Source organism: Tursiops truncatus, chromosome 7, assembly GCF_011762595.2.
Source record: "Tursiops truncatus isolate mTurTru1 chromosome 7, mTurTru1.mat.Y, whole genome shotgun sequence".
NCBI classification, from domain to species: Eukaryota; Metazoa; Chordata; class Mammalia; order Artiodactyla; family Delphinidae; genus Tursiops; species Tursiops truncatus.
In genome coordinates, this window is record NC_047040.1 from 29,752,317 (window position 1) to 29,769,980 (window position 17,664).

At 41.8% G+C, this 17,664-nt stretch overlaps 1 protein-coding gene across 3 annotated transcripts in view; it reads left to right on the forward strand.

The window, feature by feature from the left end:
• The first annotated feature begins 536 nt into the window (after positions 1-536).
• Positions 537-17,664, forward strand: part of INO80D (INO80 complex subunit D) — a 72,057-nt gene continuing 54,929 nt past the window's right edge. Inside the window, exon 1 of one of the 3 annotated variants that reach the window (XM_019939063.3) lies at positions 537-673. The gene's annotated coding sequence lies outside the window, so the exon portion shown is untranslated. The remainder of the gene's footprint in view (positions 674-17,664) is intronic. The other 2 variants (XM_019939064.3, XM_073807359.1) reach the window with 2 other exon arrangements.

Sequence of the window (17,664 nt, forward strand, 5' to 3'; positions counted from 1 at the left end):
CAAACACCACTCTCACGAACATGGAAAAAATTAAACAGAAAATAGAAAACAATAATCACCGGAAAACCTGTGTCTTGTAAAGATTTCTTGCCATCAGAAGATGCAGAAACATTTTTCCCCCTGGTGCAAATGCAAACGTTTCTCAAGCACCCCCAGTTTCTTCCCCGCTTTTTCCCCCAGGCGCCGGTGTAGACGGCCGGTGTGGACTTTTTTCCAGAGATGAGAATTCGAAATTTGTACTTTACCGGGAGCGGGTGCACTTTTCCCCCCGGCCCCCCTTTCCTCTGCCTCCAAGATGGTAGGAAAGTTGTCGTTTCGGAGGGCAGAGGAGCTGCTCTCTGGTGTTATGTCCTCGCAGTGCCTGTAGTGGTGCTGTAGGAGGCTGCTGCCTCTTCTTGTGCAGCTCCGGCAGCCCTGCCTTCTTGGCTGGAGAGTATATTCAGGGATTTCCCCTTAATAATCACCGACCCTGGGAGCACTTTTTAGTTTCCAAAATAAAAATATGATCCTCACCCCTCTTGCTTGACAGGGAAAGGCTCTTGCCGGAGCCCAGGGGGGAGCAGTAGCAGCGGCGGCCGAGCTTCCTAGTCCATTGCCAGCGCCTCTCACTCTGATCTGTCAGACCAGCCGAGGGAAAAGGGGGGAAGGAGAAAAAAAAAAAAGCAGCTGAAAGGTAAGCAGAGGCGGCCCCAGGCCCGGCCCACATCCCCGGGCTCCCGTAGGGCGGCGGGCTGGGCCGCGCAGGCAGGGCGGGCGGCGAGCGCGCTTACGTGAGGCCGGGGATTCGCCGGCCCGCGCCAGGCCCCGGGCAGAGAATGAAAGGGTGAGAGGGGCCGGCGCCGGGGTGGCGGGGGCTGGGGACTCGGGGGCCTGGGGGGCGCCCACGGTTGACGACGGCAGGCCGCCGGGCGGGGGTGCAGCCGGGGCCGGAGCGGGGCGAGCGGCGCGGCCTGCGCGGGCCGGGGTGGGGGTGGGGGCGCCGGTTAGGCCTCGGGCCGGCGGGCGCCGCAGCGGCCGCGCCCTGCCCCCGCACCCCGAGCCTCCCCGTGCCCCTTCGGGTCTCCCGGGGCTTCCGGGCGGGACGGCGGCGCTGCTGGGCCGAATCTTGCGCGGGGCCCCGGAAGGCTCCCCCGCGGGGCGGCAGGCCCGGGCGGCCGGGACCGGGGCGTCAGGGCCTAGGAGCGGGGAATGGGCGCCCAGCCGCCCCCCTCCCCCGCTCTCTCGCCGACGCCCCCCACCCCCGATTCCGGTAATAGTTGAATTTATTTCTCCCCCTCCTCTGCGCTCCGGGCGGTCAGGCCGGGGCGGGGCGGGCGGCCTGGCGGGCGTGGGGTGGGGTGAAGGGGTGGTGAAGAGTCAGGTGCAGCCGCGGCCCGGAAAGTTTCCTTTTAGGCCCGAATTGGGGGCTGGTCTCCTTTCGGGGAGCCCCGGTCCTAGCGCTCGCGACCCCCGAGGGCGTGGGGGAGAGCACTCGGCTATTTTGAAACTCTTTGCCAGTTCCTGTCCGTGGAAGGTACTCCGCCCCTGCACCCCTCGCCCGCTCCCCGGCGAGCCCTTCCAGGGCTGCAGACTCCAGCCCCTTCCCCGGGAGCCCCCCGGCTGGGGAGAGGGCCCGCTCGGCCCGTTTGCAAAAGTTTTCCAGGGATTTGTCTTAGCTTATTAGTTAGTGACTGGGCTTGTTGCAGTGGGAAGGGAGGAGGTAAATTCAGGTGGTATTTCTACGGGGCAGGCTTTCCTGATCGCTTTTTTAGCCTTCACCCCGGAAACCGGGGGTGTTATGTTCAGATTGAGCACCCACCCTCCTCCCATCCCTGGCTCCTTTGGGTCTCGAGTCCCCTTTTCTGGACAGCCTTGCTGAGGGAAAGAGGTAGGGAGCGGTGAGGAGCCTGTCAGTGAGAGGGGGCTGGATGTCTCGAGCAGCCCCCAGATGGAGGAGTTTCCTGTCCTATTTGGTCAATGTCCGGGAAAACAAGCGCGGGGACGGGACCCAAGAGGGAGACCCAGGTTCTCAGGACGGACCCTGCTGGGAAGCATTAAGAATGAGGAGGGAGTGGAGGTGGGCAGGGCAGCTCCTGAAACAAAGTCTGCAGTTTAAGGATCAGTCGTTTATTTATTCTGATAACAGCTATTTGGATTTCTGTGATACTCTTAGGTTCGACCCTAGAAATAGAAAAATGGGCATTTTAAGGAAACTTGTTATTGCCACAACTCAGAAGGGTCTGTGGAAGAGTCCTCGGGGGACAGAACATAGCTGACACGGTGTGGTTTGAGTATGGGTTTTTTTTTTTCTCTCTCTCTCTATGTTTAAACGGATCCAATTTTAGCTATATTTTGGTGCCGTGAGTTTTGAAAGTTAAAAAAAAAAAAAAAGAAAAAGAAATCGAAAACTTAAATTTCCAAATCTAGATTTCCTGGTTTTCGGGGATGGGATGTTTCCTGTGGCTACACTTAACCTCCTGGTGTTCTTTAGTGTGGAAGTCGAAATGTTAATGTGCCCTGCCCCCCACTCCCAGCCCCCAGCGTGGGCATGTTTGGAGAGGTGATTTTTCCTCTTTCATTCCCCCTTTTCTTCCCAGCTTTTTTTTTTAGCAGACCTAGGACAGGAGGTTGTGTGTAGGTATGTGTGTCCTGCCTGGTAGCAGGCTGGAGTTGGCTGGCAGAGGTGTTCCACATTCTGACTGCTCATCCCTCCTCCCCCACCCACCCAGAACACTGTTACCCAGGGACAAGGTGGTACTTGCAGAGGGCAAGGGGTAACCCAGGACTTGGTCAGTGCTGACTTCTGTTAGGCGTGGAAGTGAGATTCCTTCTGTGATTCTTAGTAAGTGTGGCTTCTTTTCCTTTTGTCTGCCTAAAATAAAACTCCTTCTGTTTCTCCACAATGACAGCCATCCAGCCATTTAGTATTTTACTTAAGAAAGGCTTGATATTTGAGATTGTATGGATTTCTTACAAAAATGCAAATTACATTTAATGGTTGTTTAACTTTATTGATTAATTGAAATTGCTTATTGATTTTGATGTTTTCATATACTGTGTACCCAAAATTATTACTTCTGTTATAGCTTGTCCTTATTTTTGGAGCATATTGGATGGAAGAAATCAGTCTATGAGCCTCTTAGGACATTTTAAGGTTTAAAAAAATCTCTTTGCCTCATAATTTGATATTTTTAAGGTATATTGTTGGCATCATATTCCCAGACTTTCAAAATCTGTATATGAACAAATCCCAAAAGTTTTGAACTCCCCGGCCTACACATCTTTTCTGATCTAATCACCCCATGGGCTACTTTATTTTTGAAGGAAGGGTGGTTTTCAAATACATTGTATGTGAAACTAAGAAAAGACTTTCAAGGCAAAATTAAATGAATTTTAAGTTGCTAAGGTAATATACTTTCTCACTGTTAAATATTTAGTTTCAAAAACAGATGTTTAATTTTCATTTATAAGTCTGAAGTAATCGTTTTCTTTCCTCCAAAAGATTGTGTAAGGAAATTTGTATACCCTACCCCAACCATTTTTCTCAGTGAGTAATGTTAGTACTATTTTTAGAGAAATGAAATTATAGTTTAGATGGATTTAAAAATTTCCAAGTCAGAGCACCCAAAATTAAACATGTCATTTCAAAAAAAAATGCTGATCCATTCATTCTTACCTGAAATGTTTCCCCAGGGTTAGTAGCTCTCACTATCCAGCTTTGGAACAGTAGTTATTGATAATGAGAGGTATTTGTATGTGAATACAGTTAACAGCAATATTCCGAGACAGGTAGCACTCCGTGTCTCCCCACACACACCTGGTAACTTGTAAACAATGGATGAAATGGTGAGACTGGGGTGGAGGCAGCAAATTGTCCCCAGTGGAGCTACTCCACTGCCTATACAATGGTGTCCCATCCAAGTCCATTTAACTTATGCTAATGCGACTCTGTGCTTTGCAAAACAAACAGCAGCGGAGTCTCCTCCCCACTTCCTTTAGGTATGAGTTTATTCCAGAACCCTGACTGTAATGGCTGGTCCTGGCTTTTTGGGGGACACTTGCAGAGTTACTTTTGATCAGCTTAAAATGAAAACCTTAGGTCTCCCTTTTTTCCCCTCCTTGCACTTAGATGCCAGGCTACTTGGTTCTGATTCTTTCCCAGAATGTGACTTGGTTTTAAGACAGCTTTTTGGTTGCATTTTATTTGTAGCATAGTATCCTGCCATCAGCCGTATTTGGGCTGGGCCTTGGGTTCTGATCCCAGTTCTTCCACTGGGCAGGTTCTCAGCCTTTATCTATAGAACAGAAATAACTTCTTTTTGTTGTAAAGATTAGATGAGATAGCCCATGTGCTTGGCTCCTAATTCCCCTAACCCACTCTACTTTTCTATTAGCACCGTCTATACTATTTCTCGTTTGTTTGCTTTTTTTCTGACTAAAGGTAATATTTGCTCATATTCATCCCATTCAGGAGATAACCATTGTTAACATTTTGTGTGTGTGTGTGTTTTTCCCTATTTTGTGATTGTATGTGCATACCGCATAATTTCAGGATCTTCCATTTAACAGTGTTGTATAGTTTTGTATTGCTTAAAAGCTTGGGCTGTGGAGACAAATTGGCTTTGAATTCTACCTATGTAACTTGGGTAAATTACTCTCATTAAGTCTCAGTTTATTCATCTGTGAAAGGGGGTGATAATAACACCTTTTCCATAGGGTTGCTGTGATGATTAAATGAGGAATTGCACATAAAGCCTTTAGAGTGGTGCCTGGCGTGTGACCTTTATATAATATTTTCCTTTAAAGATTTTTTAATATTCTCGATGTGAATTTTTCACTGTGAATGAGTGCTTGACTCAGCATATATTAATACTAATACGTATTTGAGTACAGATACAATATAATAATTACTTTCATGGGGCAAATAAATATTTTTGTGCCAGTAAAAATCAGCAGTATATTCATAGAAAGTTTCAGTAGCTTGATGTTAGCCTCGTCTCTGTCGTTGAACTCTGAGTTGGTTAATGTAAAGGAGTGGTAAGTACACCAGTGGGCAGAGAAGGTGGGTTTACTTCTAGCTCCTTTTAAACTCTAGAAGTTATCTGCCTGCAGCTGTGTGTGTTGCATGGCTTTGAAGGGCTGAGTAGTCTGTGGCTTATGGTAGGCTCACCTTGGGAGGGTAGGATGTTTATCTGAGGTGACCGGTAGGATTTGCTGAAGCCAGTGGTGTTTCATTCATTTAACAGATTAGCTTCTGTAGTGGTAGCCCTGGGCCTTGTAATAAAAAGACACATTGTCTGCCCTTGAGGAGTTTTTAGTCTAGTGGAGAAGAAAAATAAAGCTGACATTTACATCTTTGAATGGTGAGGGATAGTTTAGCCTGGAGGAAGGAAACCTACTTATTCTGGCCTAGGGGCAAGCAGTTAGCATTTTCCAGGGGGGGATTTCTGCCCTGAGCGAATGGGAGGAGTTAGAAAGGCATTCCAGGAGGTGGGACCTGCAAGTACTAATAAATGCCTAAGGACAAAGGAGTATTCTGTATTGCAAATTGTAGGAATTGGGGGAGTAGGAATCTGTAATGGGAGAGGGAGTGGTCAGCCTGACCAGGTCCTAAGGAGTTTGTACTTAGGCCAAGGGATTTGGATTCATTTTACATTTATGTAGGCCTTTGGCCAAATAAATTATTTGCATTTTAGAAGATTTGAATTGTACAAAAAGTGGAACGAAGGAGGGCAAGTGAGACAGCTGCTGAGAAGAGATTGAAGGTTTGGACTAACGAGGTGGCAGTGGAGATGGAGAGAGTCAGTGCAGAGGCTGTTACGGAGGTAAAAAGCAGTCTTCATAGGTTGACGGGATGTAGATTTGGGAACCATCCTCGTATAGGTAACAGCTGAAGTTGTAGAATTAGAAAAATTTGGTTTAGTCAGTGGTTCTTAGTCTTTTTTGGGAATCTGATGATCTTTCTGGCCCCTTCTCCAGTAAAATGCATTTATGCCTATTCACAGTTTTATACATTTGCTTGAAACTTGGAATAATCTAATCTTGGGGTAGATGTAGAGCAGACATTAAAATGAAAGCCTGGAAAAATGTTTTGTCTGACATTCACTCTTTGTGTGTGAGTTTATCATTGACACGTTATAGATGAGGAAACAGATTTGTAAAATAACTTGCTCAAGGTTACGCATCTTGTATTTCAACAGTTTAAATGAGCTGCTGACATGGAAAAGATTTTGTGGGAAAATTTGGATTTTTGTCTTTGAAAAATTGGAAGATCTGGAACCCTTGGGTCCAGGCGCGCCTGAGTGTTTTAATCCTGACAACTTGTTGGAACTGGTTTGAGTCTGCTGCCTTTAGATAAGCAAAGTTTGCCGAAGTCCGGCCATGGCCCACCCCTGTGGCCCATGTAGGCATTTCATCTTGGATCCCTATAAAACAAGATTAAGAGCATCTTGGGGAACATTGACATTTAAGCCTGAGGTCAAGAGAAGCCATGACTGAGCGGCCAGAAAGAGAGTTTTCGAGAAAGAGAAAGTGTCAGGTGCCGCAGAGAGGTCAAGTGAGATAAGGATGGAAAGGTGGACCTGGAATTTAGCAACAAAGAGGCCATTGGTTTCAGATTTCTTAGAACAAAAGAACTTTGAGGACTGTAACTACAACTTAATTTTTCTTTCTTCTTGTCCTGCAATATAAGGTTTCTGTAACAATTGAGAGTGACTGTGGCATGGATAGAAACTCGGAAAGCATTTGTTGTAAAGGATTGTTAACTGGAGCTAATAAATGCTGTAACCCAATCAAACACTGCTCATTCTGCTAGTATTGTCATCCTAAGAACACCAGAACACCAGGAATATAGATGTTCTGTAGAATGTAGAAGATATTTTAATATTAGATTTTTAATATGGATTATAGAAAACAGGTCTCAGTGGATTCTGTTACCCTAGCCTCAAGAAGGTGGGAGGACCTGACTTAACCAAGAATTATGTTGTACCATTCAGAAAACCAGCAGCAGCTGGAGACTGCATTTCAGCCCTGCAGGTCTTTGATTAAAATAATACCAATAAACTACTACTTACTGCTTCTAATAGTACTTAACATTAAGTGATTAGTATGTGCTAGGTACCATGCACATGAAATACCTAATTTAATTCTCCTAAGTGACTCAATGAGGTACATACTATTGTAAATCCTTTCTTTACAACCGAGAAAACTGAAACCTAAATAACTTGCCCAAGGTCAGACACCCAGTAATTAGCAGAGCCAGATTGAAGCACCATCTCTGATGCCCACTAAAGCCAGTAAGTGCTCTTAACTGCTGCATGAGCTATCCTTACCTTTCTAGTAAATTAGGTAAAGAATTCGACTAGCATAAAGGCCATTTTAATTAAAATTCACAGTGCAAACTTATTTGTACAATGCTGTTTGAGCACAGTGTTTGGCACATAATAGACATTCAATAAGCAATTTATTTTTAAATATTCTAGTTTGAACTTCATGTTGAATATTGTTTATATTTTGGGGTGATAGGCAGTTTTTCTCACTGATCTTTCTCTTTGAATCACATCAGTTGATAGATTTTTATCATTTCTGTTTGAACTTCATGTTGAAGTTTGAACTTCATGTTGAATATTGTTTATATTTTGGGGTGATAGACAGTTTTTCTCACTGATCTTTCTCTTTGAATCACATCAGTTCATAGATTTTTATCATTTCTGAGTCTAATTTTACTACTTTTCACATTGATATGTGGGATATTGCTGGTTTTTTAAAAAATCAATAATAATAATAATAATCTGTTTAGTATCGCATTTTTATGCTCCATGAAGTTGAATTAAAATTCATTTCAAAAAAAGCTTAAAGTAGGGGGGACATGCTTTTTAAGACTTTATATGATCTGGAATAAGTAAAAATTCTTTTTGTTTGTATTAAATATATTAGAAAACTAACATTCTGAGAATTTAGGTTCATGTTGGATTAGAAAAAATTGTAAGGTATGTTGTAGGTCCAGGCTCTTAAAAGGGGGTAGAATATAAAATTACAGATGGCAATTAGGGGAAAATGCTGTGGCAGTGAAATGAACGTGCTTCTGAAACTTGAGACTCAAAAGAACAGTAATGACACGCAGAGATTCCACATGGAGGTGATACAGTGGCAGTCCCAAAGAGAATAATGTTCAAATTTTTGCAAATTGGTTTATGGTTGCTGTTGGAAGACCGAAAGGGCTGTAGGTTGCTTTTGTTAAAAGCTTATCTTTGGAGAAATGTCTATTTAGGTCTTCTGCCCATTTTTGGATTGGGTTGTTTGTTTTTTTGTTATTGAGCTGCATGAGCTGCTTGTAAATTTTGGAGATTAATCCTTTGTCAGTTGCTTCATTTGCAAATATTTTCTCCCATTCTGAGGGTTGTCTTTTGGTCTTGTTTATGGTTTCCTTTGCTGTGCAAAAGCTTTAAGTTTCACTAGGTCCCATTTGTTTGTTTTTATTTCCATTTCTCTAGGAGGTGGGTCAGAAAGGATCTTGCTGTGATTTATGTCATAGAGTGTTCTGCCTATGTTTTCTTCTAAGAGTATTATAGTGTCTGGCCTTACATTTAGGTCTTTAATCCATTTTGAGTTTATTTTTGTGTATGGTGTTAGGGAGTGTACTAATTTCATACTTTTACATGTACCTGTCCAGTTTTTCCCAGCACCACTTATTGAAGAGGCTCTTTTCTCCACTGTATATTCTTGCCTCCTTTATCAAAGATAAGGTGACCATATGTGCGTGGGTTTATCTCTGGGCTTTCTATGCTGTTCCATTGATCTATATTTCTGTTTTTGTGCCAGTACCATACTGTCTTGATTACTGTAGCTTTGTAGTATAGTCTGAAGTCAGGGAGCCTGATTCCTCCAACTCCATTTTTCATTCTCAAGATTGCTTTGGTTATTCGGAGTCTTGTGTTTCCATGCAAATTGTGAATTTTTTTGTTCTAGTTCTGTAAAAAATGCCAGTGGTAGTTTGATAGGGATTGTATTGGATCTGTAGATTGCTTTGGGTAGTACAGTCATTTTCACAATGTTGATGCTTCCAATCCAAGAACATGGTGTATCTCTCCATCTATTTGTATCATCTTTAATTTCTTTCATCAGTGTCTTATAATTTTCTGCATACAGGTCTTTTGTCTCCACAAGAGGGAAGAGATATGGGAACATATGTATATGTATAACTGATTCACTTTGTTATAAAGCAGAAACTAACACACCACTGTAAAGCAATTATACTCCAATAAAGATGTTAAAAAAAAAAAGAAATATAAACAGGGACTTCAGGGGAAAAAAAAAAGCTTATCTTTCTTACTTTTCTCCCTGCTAATGTCTTTTTTTTTTTTTTTTTTTTGCGGTACGCGGGCCTCTCACTTTTGTGGCCTCTCGCATTGCGGAGCACAGGCTCTGGACACGCAAGCTCAGCGGCCGTGGCTCATGGGCCCAGCCACTCCGCGGCATGTGGGATCTTCCAGGACCGGGGCACGAACCCGTGTCCCCTGCATTGGCAGGCGGACTCTCAACCACTGCGCCACCAGGGAAGCCCCCTGCTAATGTCTTATTCCTCCGTTTTTGCAGAAGAAAGAAACTGGAAAGGAATTTATTTTTCATTAAACTCAGCATGTAATATCAAGAAGGATTTTTTTGTTTTGTTTTACACCGACCCATATTTCCTTCTCTTGAATTTCAGTATATGGATATGTTTGCTGTGAAAGTATTCTTTCTGTGGGTCTATTCTCAGTAATAAGTTATTTTTGCTTTTTTGGTAATAATAAGAGTGTATATTCTACTGCTGCTCTTAAGTGCTTAATTACCTTAATTCTCTTATTTAAGGGAGCATAGATCTGTTTGTATTCTAATTCTAAACAAGTTATTTCCACAGCGGAATATAGTATGTACTATAGCTGTGATAAATTTAGTCTGGTTAGGATTTTTTTTTTTAGTGATATTCATCGTGTATTAAAAGGTAGAGCTTAGGTATAGTTCTAAGTGGATTAGTCAGTGGGATTGTATTTAAATATTAGGGTCTGTAAGCCATTTGATTAAGATCATGTGGACTTTATAAATTATATGTTTCATCTCTTATTTTATCTTACAATGAATGTCAATGAGTGAAGGCCATGTGAACTTCATCTTTGGTGGAGTAGGGGTGAGGAACTTAAGTGGTGGGAGGCTAGACGTAAAAAATGAAAAATATATAGTTTTTTTTTTCTTCCCCTGAGATCTACCTTAGCGCTTTTGTGATGATTTCTTCTTTAATTTAAAAGGAAAAACCTGTTAATGTAGAGAAGACCAGATGAATAGTTGTTTCCAGTTTACAGACAAAGTGATTTTTTTTTGGCCATGCCATGCGGCATGCAGGATCTTAGTTCTCCAACCGGGGGTCGAACCAGTGCCCCCTGCATTGGAAGTGCAGTCTTAACCACTGGACTGCCAGGGAAGTCCCTATAGACAAAGTGGTTTTGATATTAAATAATACTCATTAAGAAGGAAGTTAGATTTCAAAGCAGAGGGCCATTGTCCCCCAACATTCTTTCCTTTTATGGTATATAAAGTGAGTTTGAATACATTAAGGAATTGAAAATATAAGTATAAAGATTAAATTGGGCTTAAAAATTTTTTTTATTAGTTTAATTTATTTTTGGCTGCATTGGGTCTTTGTTGCTACGTGCAAGTTTCCCTAGTTGCGGCGAGCAGCGATACTCTTCTTCGTTGTGGTGCACAGGCTTCTCACTGTGGTGGCTTCCCTTGTTGCTGAGCATGGGCTCTAGGCATTCGGGCTCTAGAGCGCAGGCTCAGTAGTTGTGGCGCGGTGGCTGAGTTGCTCCGCGACGTGTGGGATCTTCCTGGACCAGGGATCGAACCTGTGTCCCCTGCATTGGCAGGTGGATTCTTAACCACTGCGCCACCAGGGAAGTCCCTGAATTGGGCTTTTAAAAGAGGGATTTGAAAATGGAGAACAGGTAGGTGATTGTTCAAAAAGGAGATGGAAAGTTGGCTTTTAGTAGGACTTTAATACGTTAAAAATCAAAGAAATATTAATAGAAAAAAAATAACAGGTAGATGTAAAAAAAACTAAGGTTGAAGAGAAGTTGTTTATAAGATATTGCAATTAAACACCCATTTGTAATGGCATAGAGGTCATTAGCAAGAGCTTTGGCACCTTGTGGCAAACGCTGAAAGAGGGCAGTTGGATAGATTAATGAATTCTTAGAGTTAGGAGGAAGTTGAATAGGTAGATTTTAATTCAGAAGATGTTGGGGGTAGGAGTTTATTAATTAATTTATTTATTTTTGCTGTGTTGGGTCTTCGTTTCTGTGCGAGGGCTTTCTCTAGTTGTGGCAAGCGGGGCCACTCTTCATCGTGGCGCGTGGGCCTCTCGCTATCGCGGCCTCTCTTGTTGCGGAGCACAGGCTCCAGACGCGCAGGCTCAGTAGCTGTGGCTCACGGGCCCAGTTGCTCCGCGGCATGTGGGATCCTCCCAGACCAGGGCTTGAACCCGTGTCCCCTGCATTAGCAGGCAAATTCTCAAACACTGTGCCACCAGGGAAAACCCCTTACATTGTTTTTTGTTTTGTTTTGTTTTTTTGCGGTATGCGGGCATCTCACTGTTGTGGCTTCTCCCGTTGCGGAGCACGGGCTCCGTACACGCAGGTTCAGTGGCCATGGCTCATGGGCCTAGCCGCTCCGTGGCATGTGGGATCTTCCCGGACCGGGGCACGAACCCGTGTCCCCTGCATCGGCAGGCGGACTCTCAACCACTGCGCCACCAGAGAAGCCCCTTACATTGTTTTACAAAACATTATTTGCCAGATAGACAATTGGGTAGCAAATTATGTGAATCTATTTGATGAAACGTTTGGTGTTACCTCAGATGTACTGCAATATTCAAAAAATTTAAAGCTTCTAAATTATACTTTCTCTTGGTATATGGCTATGGCTATTAGAAATTATTGTGTAGACTGTCTGAAGTACCAATTTAGTAATTTTTAAAAATTAATGATTGGTGGGTGAATCTAGTAATCTGTTTTGGGTAGACAACCTAGAATTGAGGTACTACACAAGCTATTATGTAGGCAGCATGTACTTATTGAGCAGCTGTTAACTTCTGGGCACTATGCTGAGCTCTGGGATATAATGATGAGCAGAAAGCTGTTTATCCCTCTAGGAGCTTATTTCCAAAGGCGGAAGACAACGGAAGAACAGGCAATTAAAGTAGAATGTGATAAGGGTTAAAACAGGGAAATGCACAGAGTACCTCAGAGGAGCATGTAACTAACTCAGCCTTAGGGAATCTGCATGTGGTGACAACTGAGCTGTGTTCTGAGGCTAGGGCTGGCTGGAGGAGGGGGCACAAAGAGGAAGACATCCGTTGCTCTGGACAGAGGGCCTATCCTTGGGCTTAGTGAGACCAGAGGCGCCTGGGTGCTCAGAGCTCTGGGTGAAGTCCTCCAGTTATTCACTTCCTTTCTATTGAGTGCCTCTCATTGCATAGATTATAATCTTTTCAGGGAAAAAATTATGTCTTTTACTATTAATATTCTCTATAGCTTCTCCGAAAATGATGGACTTGCCATCAGTGTTTAATAAATAAATACTTGTCATTAAAGCTAGAATCACATGGATTTGACGTAGTGAAAATGAATCAAGTTTAGTAACTTCTTTAATAACATGTTGATTCTTTAAAATAAACAGAAAATAACGTAAGGAATATGTTTGTTGTAAAACTTAGATAATTTGTTTTATGATTTTGATTTTATTTTGGTACATTTTACTATACAGAATTTTAAAAGATACTTCTGGTTAATGATGTCAGAATACTGACATCTCTGTTCTCTAAACCAACTAAAAAGAATAAGGAGAATGAGAAACAGAAGAAAAACTCAATCATTGATAACTAAAAAAACCCTTGTAATCAGAATATATGAATTAGTGCTATTTAAGTGCAGTGGGAATGGAACCAGGGCAAGAGAGGATGCAAGGAGAGGATGATTTCTTCTGTAGAACTCAAGCAAAGTGGGGGGAGCAGCTTCCTCCCAAGTAGGTGACACACCATGTGGACGAAACTAGTGATCCCCTTACTAGGAATGTCAAAGTTGGTATATACATTGTGCTCCCTGAGTGGCAGGAGAGGTGGGGTTGAATAACAAACCGTAGAGTCCTACTATTTTTGCAAGAATTTGAGAGTAGAGGAGAAACTGGCAGCATGCAGCCATATAGGTGCTGATCTGGTCAACTGAACAGAAATAAAGCCTAAATTATCATCCCCTAATCTATGCCATGTGGGCCCCTGCGAGTTGGGGAGACTAATCCAACATTGAGTCAAGCCTTAAGGGAGGAGTGTTGGAGATGATCATTTTCAGAAAGAACAGAGAAAGTGAAAACTATGAATAAATAGTTCCTTATGCTGGGAGGTGGTGTGCAGAGTTGGGGGCGAGACATGGCTCCTCTGAAACAGGAGTTTAAAGATGAGATACAAAAGCTCAAGAAATAAATAAGATATAAGAGTGAGCTCAGGGAACCAGGGTATGAAATAAAAGAGGAAAATATAGTCATTGTAGAAATGAAGGTCACTTTCAAAACAGCACATATACACTATAGCTGATGATAATGGAGGTGAGCTTGAGAAATTTGAACAATCCAAAATGGAAAAAGTAAAAATAAAGACTAAAGGGCTTCCCTGGTGGCTCAGTGGTTGAGAGTCCACCTGCTGATGCAGGGGACACGGGTTCGTGCCCCGGTCCGGGAAGATCCCACATGCTGCGGAGCGGCTGGGCCCGTGCGCCATGGCCGTCCGGAGCCTGTGCTTCGCAACGGGAGAGGCCACAACAGAGAGAGACCTGCGTACCGCAAATAAATAAATAAACGAAAAATAAAGACTAGAGACAGACAGATATGGAAGACAGTAAATCTAGCATACCAATAATTGGTACCCCTGAAGGATACAATAGAATAAATGAAGTAGAAAAAAAAATTCAAGATACTAAGGAAGAGTTTCCCACAATAAAAGACGAAATTCTAGAATGGCTTCTAGTATTTAAATATAGAGACTTAAAAAAATTTTTTTTTTAATTTTTGGCCACACCACGTGGCTTACGGGATCTTAATACCCTGACCAGGGATTGAACCCTGGCCCCGGCAGTGAGAGTGCTGAGTCCTAACCACTGGATCGCCAGGGAATTCCCATAAAGACTTTTATTGTTAGGTTAAAGTGGGGGGGAAAACAATCAAACCTCCGATAAAAGAGGCTGGCCTCAGGCTTTTTCATTCTAGGAGACATGGAAAAAAATTATACAAAGTCAATAGACAGAAAAGAAAAAAATATGATCCAAGACTTATGTCCAGACAAGCTATAGTTTAAGTATAATTTCAGTTGACTTATATTTTTAAACAAAAACCATGGCTTATTTTCCATAAATCAGTCCTTGGTGGGGAATGTGGAAAAGGGAGGTAAATATTTTATAAACTATTGAATCAAGAGATGAATTGAAAACGAAGTTAAAAGAGTAGTGATTAGCATCGAATAATTTTAAATGTAGGACAAACATTAATCTAAGGAAGAAACACTGAGTTGGAATGGGTAGGTAGTTAACAAAAACGGAATTTTTTCTCATTCATAACATGAGATTAATCACAATAATGCTAAATATACTAATTTTCTTAGTTTGGAGTAAAGAAATGTTATTTAAAGGACACAGACTATAAATCTTCCAAGAAAATAGACTGTATAGTGAAATATGTAATAAAAAGATAGAATTGAAAGCTAAAAACAATACAAAAAATAAGGTAATAAAATTAAGATGAAACATTTGTCATGTAAGTAAATACAAAATTATTAATTGGATGAACTCATTTATTAAAAGAAAATGACTCAGATTGGAGCAAAAAAGTCAAACCTGTTAAGAGGTGCATCTAAAAATGGGACCAACAAATAATAATTTAGTAAATATTTTAGGCTTTGTGGTACAACTACTAGTTCTACTGTTACAGCATGAAAGCAGTCATATACAACATGTAAATGAATGAACAGGACAGCCTTCCAATAAAACTTTATTTACAAAAACAGGCAGTGGGCCAAATTTGTCTTATAAGCCAGTGTTTGCTGACCTGTGATCTAAAACAGTGCCTCAGAAAACCTGAGAGTAAAATGATGGGTAAAGACTTAACCAGCAAGTTCACATCCAAAAAAATGGAGTCCAGGTATTAGTGTCAGACAAGGTTGAATTCAAGACAAAAAGCATCAATTGAGTTATATTTCCTAATGATAAAGAGTGACAGTCTAGTGATCATGAATCTCTGTATCAAATAATACAGCTTTAAAATTTATAAAATAAATACAAGGAGAAACAAATAAGATGATAGTAGGAGATTTTGATTCATCTCTTCCAGCTCTTGGTAGATAGAGAAAGCAAACGAAATAAGTAATAACATAGTGAATGTTAATAGCATGATATATGATACAACTAACAACATACCCTGGAAACAACGAATACTCTTTCCCAGGAATATCTGTTAGTCCCCAAATAAAAACTCAGTCAAATCCAAAATCAGAAATATATGCAGATTATGCTCCTTCTTTTTCTTTTTTCCTTGTGAATTTGTTTTTATTAGGATATAGGGGATGGGTTGAGAAATATCTCCGTGGGTTATGCCCCACCAGGGAAGTGTCCATTCTGATCTTCCTGGGATAACTTTTAGAACTTTTCCTTAGAGCTGCTATTCTTGCTGCCAGCAGACTCTAAAGGTCCACTGCTGAGTGGCTGCTCCTTGGAAGAGAATTTCCTCTTTTTCTTGGGGGCACTCTTGTTTCTGACTTCAGGGTCACTAACTGGTTCCTCCTTGGGGAACGATTTCTTCCTCTTGGGAAGACTTCCACTGCTAGCTGTCTCTTCAAGGTCACTGCTAACCAGCTTCTTGATTTCTTTTTCTTGGGTTTGGAGAAAGAGATGGGTCTTCCATTCCATTCTCCTGAGGAGCCTACTGGGGCTTTTGCTTTTCTTCATTTGGGGTCTTACACTCCTGGGAGGCAGCGGAGGACTTGCCCAGGGCATGAGTGTGTGCTGCAGTCAGCTCTCTGGGCTCTCAGCAAGGTCTCAGCACCTTTGTCCTTCCTCACACTCCTCTACACTGCTGCTGTTTTCTCAAGATGTGAGGGCAGTTGCAGCCAGCTGTTTCTCTTTTCCTTCTTCAAGTGTTTCTTCTGTTTCTCCAGCTTCCTTATAATCTCAGCATCTATTCTCTGCCTGAACCATTGCCTCCTTCATGACATCCATTCTTTTGTGGAATCTCTCCAGTCTTATAAGACAGCCATTCCTCGACTTACTCATGAAGCTTCTCCCCAGATACGCTTGTGGGCACCTCAGAGAAGCAATCAGTTCATGAAGCAGTACTGCGTTTGTTTACTAGGTATCTGGAGATGCAGCCTTTGTTCTTGGTAGCTGCTAGGCCAATGAAGGTGGAATGGAAAATAAGTCCATATTTTGGGGTGTTACCCCTTGTCATCAGAGCTCTGGAAACTTGGTTCCTTTGTTGGGCCCAGAGAATCACTCAGACACCAGTATGCTCCTTATTCTTCTTCTTTTTTTTTTTTTTTGGTGGGATCTTAATTCCCTGACCAGGGATTGGACCTGGGCCCCCGGCAGTGGAAGCACAGAGTCCTAACCACTGGACCGCCAGGGAATTCCCAATGCTCCTTATTCTTAACTAGCACTAAAACAAAGGGAAGCATAAAACTCTACCATCTGAAAAAATTAAATAACTCTTGGGTCAAAGGAGAAATAAAAAAATAAAATCCAAATCAACTAGAAAGTATTGATAATCAGAATTCTGTGTATTAGTACCTATGGGATATGATTAAAACAGTACTCAGGAAAATTCATAGATGTAAACAAATTACTAAGCAAGAAAAGAATGAAAATAAAAGAATTAGGCCCAAGAAGTTAACAAAATAATAAAATAAATGGAAAGAAAGCAGAAAGAATGAACAAATATAAAAGCAGAAATTGATGAATTAGAAAATACATGGAGGTGCTGATAAATCCAAGAGGTTTTTGTTTTGTTTTGTTTTGCTTTTGTTTTTTGGGGGAGGATATTGGTAAAAATATTAAACAGATAAACTCCTGTTGAACCCAATCATGAACAAAAGGAGGAAGCACAAATATCACGTATATGTGTGGACATACACAGAATATGAGAATGAGTCACAGATATTTAGAAATTTAAACGTAAGAGGTCACATTGCTAAATTGTGTGCAGATAAACTTGAAAACCTGATCTGCAGAAAACACTAGCAGGCCCAGGCAACTTTCTAAGTAACATTATAACTACAATGCTTTTTAACTGTTCAGGAACATAGATTTTATAAATTGTTTTTTAAAATATTATATTAACACCTAATTCTGCCAAAGCACAAAAAAAACCTCTAGACATTCTCAAAAATACAAAAATCAGAAATCCTCAATATTAGCAACTGTAACTCAGCCATACATTAGAAGGATAATGCATGATGACCAAGTTGCTTTCATCCCAGGAGTGTAAGAAGAGTACAGTATCAGGAAATACTAAATAGTACATTTTTTTTTTTTGCGGTACACGGGCCCTCCACTGCTGCGGCCTCTCCCGTTGCGGAGCACGCAGGCCCAGCGGCCACGGCTCACGGGATCCTCCCGG